Source organism: Blastomyces gilchristii (assembly GCF_000003855.2).
Source record: "Blastomyces gilchristii SLH14081 genomic scaffold supercont1.17, whole genome shotgun sequence".
NCBI lineage: Eukaryota > Fungi > Ascomycota > Eurotiomycetes > Onygenales > Ajellomycetaceae > Blastomyces > Blastomyces gilchristii.
In genome coordinates this window covers 648,503-654,539 of record NW_003101666.1, presented here as the reverse complement: position 1 = coordinate 654,539, position 6,037 = coordinate 648,503, and the positions used below count along the sequence as shown (strand labels likewise).

At 31.2% G+C, this 6,037-nt stretch overlaps 1 pseudogene across 1 annotated transcript; it reads left to right on the top strand.

Annotated features, from left to right (window-relative positions):
• Positions 1-3,053: 3,053 nt before the first annotated feature.
• BDBG_17543 lies at positions 3,054-3,134 on the top strand (annotated as a pseudogene). The gene has a single exon. The product of its transcript is annotated as a tRNA-OTHER (tRNA).
• Positions 3,135-6,037: the final 2,903 nt, after the last annotated feature.

Genomic DNA, 6,037 nt, shown 5'->3' with positions numbered 1-6,037 from the left:
ACTAGCTGAATCAGAGATAGATTACACAATTGTGAATACTAGTGACATGCTAATTCATATGAAGCTAGAGTGTACATCATGGTCACATGAGTGTGACTAAATCTGGTGAAAGAGAATGTGATTCAGAAGAATGTACAACTGCTGAATGATAACACAGTTACTTCTGAACTTGCTTATGAATGTAAAGGGGTCATAGCAGCCACCAATTAATTTAATGTACAGTATATAAGAAGCCGGTGTACACCTGTAATCGTACACTGACTCAAGCAATCTTTGAATCACAATATCAATGTTGCAGAGTGAGAGAGCATTATATTGATTTTTTTAAATTATGAAGAAGAAGAAAAGAAGAAGAGAAGAAGAGAAGAAGAGAAAGAAAGAAAAAAAAGATTTAAAAATATCAGTATAGTGTTATTTATTTCTTCTTCAATATAGTGAATTTATCTTCTCACTTATTAACTAATTTGATAGACTCAGAAGTTCATACAACTTCAAAGAAATTCACAGATGTTTATAAAAGATTAGTGAAGTTAAAAAAAGATCAAAGATCTCATCATCTTACAGCATTATTTTCCTTAAAGATCTCATTGTCTTACAGTATCATTTCTCTTAAAAATCTCATTATCTTACAGCATCATTTCTCTCAAAGATCTCATTATCTTGCAGCATTATTTCTCTTAAAGATCTCATCATCTCATGACTGCACAATGATCAGTATTTCCTCATTCTCATTCTCTACTAGTAATGAGAAGCTTTTCATACTCTTTAAGCTATGTACTGTTTTTCTTAATCTCATTGATTCAGAAGTTCACAGAACTTTGAAGAAGTTCATAGATATTTATATAATATTTCATTGACTCAGAAGTTCACAGAACTTTGAAGATTATAATGACTTAAATAGCTGATATCTTCATTCATTTGTGAGCTATGATTATTATTTCAACTTAGATATCACTTCTTATTACTTATTTTACTATCAGAGACAGAGAATATAACAATTATAAAATTTAATAATGCTTTTTTAATTGATTCTGTATCATCTGTGAATACTATACTTCTTTTCTCATTCAATGTAATTACACTTGAACTGCTTTCAGACTGTAGTCTTGAGTGTGTGAACTGCTAGAGCAAGATACTATTTAAAGCTTATTAAGCTTAGAAGAAAATCTTTGACAGTTATTAAGTCAGTTATATAAGCTATATTCACTTTTTGAAGTGAAGTTCATATCTTTAAGATATCAAGATTCAAGTGAGAAAACAATCTCATTATTTTACAGTATCTGAGTTCACATATTAATTATGTTTAAAAGATAGTTTCAGATTAGAAAGAAGTCAAGCTTTCATAATTATTATAGACTCAGAAATCTTTAAGTCATAGTCATTGAGAACTTTATCAGTTGTGTGAGTAAGATTAAGTTTTGACTCTTCAACTGCTTTGTAACATTCAATTAGATATATAACAGTAAATTTAATCATTGATGCAGTTTATAGCTTATTAAGCTTAAAAGAAAATCTTTGATAATTACACAGCAGAATTGAAAGAATAGTATCTCATTAATCATTTAAAATAAAGAAAAAAAGAAAAAGAAAAAGAAAGAAGATATTAAGAGAAAAAAAAATAAAAATAAAAATAAAAATAAAAGTAAAAGTAAAAGCAAAAACAGTAATAGTAACAGAATATAAAGCTACTTCTTAATAATTTCTCTGTCAATCTTACAGTTAACAGAATTCACCGAGTATAAAGAAAAACTCATTGATAACTTCTTATTGAAAAAACAGCTTGTATTATACAAGTTAACATTATGATTTACACTGATAACAATCTGAGAATCTTCTTTAACAAATGATTTCAGTATATAATCATGATAGAATCTGATTAATTAGTTATTTATTATCAGCATACTCTGCAACTTCTTTATAATATAGTAATAATTATTATTATCTTCTTGCTTATAATACATCATCTTCTACAATCTTCTAATATAATATTTCACAATGATATAAGACTCTCTGAGAATCTATAATAATATCTATTAATATCTAAGCTTTCTCTAGAAATATAGTAAATATACAGTACAGCATATTAAATTATGAAAATGATAATTATTATATATTTTTCTAACATCAGAAACAATACATTTATGCAACAGCTTAAATTCAGTCACACAGAGATAGCATACACAGATCTTCTCAGACTTTATTACATAGTAAGTGTTATAATGAGCTTTGAGAACAGCAAACTCAAGCTTATGAGTAGATATTATTATTTAACTAAACTGTTTAGTTAGAGATTGATTTATACATCATCTATAATTAAGATTTAACTTACTTTTGTTATATTGAAGAACAGATAAGTGAGTGAAGCAGTAGAGACAGTAGTAGAAACAGCAGTAGATAATGTGATAGAGGAATTTTCATGTTGATAAGTAGGTTATTACTGATTGAAAGAAAGATGAAGAAAATGAAGTAAGAAGCTCATATTTATACTTACAATATAAATAAACAATATATGAGTAAGTTAATAATGTCTAGATAAGTATATTTCTATTTACTTCTATAACTCTACAATTCATAATTGATTCAGAAGTTAGTAGAAGTTATTAAAAATTATAAGAAGTTTATAGAAGATTTATTATAGAAGATATCTAACTACTTAATAGTGTTATTTTCTATAGAGAAGTTGTCTCTTTCTCTGTGAGAAGAAGTTCAAATATAGTTAAAATAAGATATCTTTATGAATACAATATCTGTATTTACATTCTGTTCATTAAATGATGTTCATTTGTAAGAGATTTGAATATTAATACTATTATTATTATTTCATCACTTGAATGAAGTGTGAACTTAAGCAGTTATAGATATATGAACTTGTGAACTTGAAGAAGAATAAACTCAGAGACTTGAAGAAGAAGTGAACTGCAGAGTAGTGAAAGCACTGATAATAGATATAACTAGAGTAGCAGAGGCTTCAGTAGCAGTAATAGCAGCTGAAAGAGCTGTAGAGATCTCAGTGAAGATCCCATTAAGTTACTATGCTCTTTTTACTGTGTATTGCCAGCGTGGCCCAGTTGGTAAGACTGGTAACCAAGGCCGCACACATTAGGGGTGCGTGGGTTCGAATCCCACCGCTGGCATCTGCCACTTCTTACCCATGAAAGCCCCCATGTAATAGGGGCTGAGCCTAATTAGTAAGGCTTGGTGCGGGGTAGAACTCTCTACTGCAAGCCAAGTCACTAGTTAAGCGAGATCCTGCGAACACCCACCAGGGCCGGCATGGGGTGCCAATGTCCCACTATCCTACTGTGCACCCGTCAAGGTTCTAACAATATAGAGTCAAGCCTAATGTAGTGGTTATACACTACTTAAGCAAGTCCCTAACTAGGGCTGTCATCGGAGCCTAGCTCCCCCCCAAATACAGGGAATGATTTTGAAAACCACCCGACTAGCAGGCCTAGACGCGCATCTAGGCCCTAGACAGGGCACCCTGATAGGCTAGTGCCTGCAAGCTCACTGCCAACCCCTAATACTGGCAGGGAGGACTGCAGTCATCAAGCCTATGGTTAGTCCCTAACACGGGGCGAGGCCACGACAGCTGATTGGTAGGCCTATGGGCATCTAATGGGGCTGAGATCAGCAACCGGAAGCTTGGTGTGTACGCCACCAAGTGGGCGGTGACAGTCACTAACTAACACCCCTGGAAATTAGTGGCTGGCCTGAGAGGACAGACGCGGTGATCGGTTAATTATAGAGGGTTAAATATAATTAGCTTAAGATGCATCCTGCAGATGGCTAGCACCTGTAGTCTTATAAAAGAGGAAATAGTTTGAAAGAGACATGAATATTCTCTGATAGTCAAGCTGCTTTAAAAAGACTTAGAAATAGTCAGATTCATAATGATCAAATGAATCTTGAACTGATCTTAAACTCTGTTTTAAAAATTCAAAAGAGAAGAACATCAAAGCTGATAATTCATCTACACTAAGTTCCTGCTCATATGAATATTCATGACAATGAATTGACTGATTCAGCTGCAAAAAAGAGTGCAGAATTAAGCAGATCTATTCAAAAAATTATATTCTGATCTTTTATAAAGAGAAAAATAAAAGAATCTTGTTTAGATAAGTGAAATAAAAGCTGGCAGAAATAAAAGAAGAGTATACATTATTCAAGATTTGAAATAAAACTCAAGTGAAAATCTTGTTTAATTAAATGTAAAAAGAAAATATTCTCATCTATAATACAGCTGAAACTAGAATATGACTATTTCAAATCTTATATACAAAGATTTGATGATAGATTTGACTTAATAGAATGCTTATTCTGCAATGCAAATGAGAATTCTGAGCATATTGTAATGCACTGTGTATTATAAAAGTCTTTTATTCTTCTTTTAAAACAGTCTAACCAACTTTTCAATTGAAAACAGACTTAGAAATCTCTTAATTGAAACAGTCTGATCAACTTTTCAAAAGAGTTCAATACATATCTCAATTGAAACAGTCTAATCAACTTTTCATTGAGTGAGAACAATGAGTTCAAAAATACACTTAGTTGATGTGAAAAAAGATGCTTTCTCAAATGCTATTTCTGAGATTGAAATTCTGAAGAGAAGAAAGAAAGAAGAAATAGAGAAATAACAAGTTCTTGAAATACAGAAACTTGAAAAAGCAAGTAAGATTCTTGAAAAGCAGTGTTTGAGTAAGATGAATGAAGAAGTTCTGTTAATTCTTCATACTCAGACTAGATAACTACAGAAGATGATCAAGTTCAAACTTGGAATTTCAAACACAGTTCAAAAAACATTGAAAATTCCTAGTACAATCACTGACTTCTCATCTTACTCTTCTTTCTCTTTTTCTACTTCTTCTTCTTCTTTGAATCAGAAGAAAACATATGCTCAAGCAGCTGAATCTGCTATCTCTAAATCTGCTATCTCAAAACATGCTTAAAATCCTGAGAAAACTGAGAAGAATAATGCTCATACTTCTATTTATAGAAAAGTGAAGAAAAAAATGCAAAAGAAGAAAAACTTTCAAATCTTCAGAAATAGAAGACTTATTCTCAAAGTCTCAAATCAGGACATCTTACAAAGAAACAAGCTAAACTCAAATCTCATTTTCAGAATCAGAAATGAAATTAATCAGCAGTTCTTTTCTCAGTTAATAACTGATATTAAAGTTCAAAAATCAGTTATAGCTTCAATTGAGTCATTCTTCTTTGAAAACTTCATCATTCTGACTATAATGCCTGAATTCAGTGCAGAATTCCTTATTCAGAATGAGAATCTCTGAAAATCAGCAGTAGAATCTTTGTTAAACACAATAATTCTATCTGAGAGAGATGAAAAGTGAAACAAATTCATTCTTCATGATATTTCAGTTGAAATTTTTGACTGTGAAGAAGGAATGCTACTTCTCAAAAATGAATTAGAAGAATACAACTCTATTCAACTGAGAAAAGAGCCTGTATGACTAAATTCAATTGAGTTCAGACAAAGCAGAAGAAATGCCTCTGTTCTAGTATATACAAAGACACTTGAACAGTCAAAGATCTCTGAAGTAAGAGTAGCAGATTTGAAAATGAGAGTTCATGAATACAAAGACTCAAGAATGAATCTCAAAGCTCAAACACAGTGTTCAAACTGTTAAAGATATGAACACTTTGCAATCTTCTGTTTTAGAGACTCAAAATGTGCATTCTGTGTCAGAGATTACAAAACTAGTGAGCATAAATGTGAAACATGCTTAAAAAGAGATGAAATATGTCAATATACTCTGCTTAAATGCTCTAATTGCAAAGAAAAACATGCATCTAGCTCAAAAGAATGTATATTTACTTCAAGAACTCAAAAGAACTGGAGAAAAGATGAAGCTTAAAGTAAATCTAGAACTGAAGAGAATAGTCAAGTCAGTAAACTCACAACTGCAAGCTTAAAAAGAAGAAACTCTCAACTATCTAAATCTTCAAACTTCAATTCTCCAGCTAAATGTAAATAGAATTTGAATCTTCAAACTTCTGTTAAGATTAGAGAATTGAG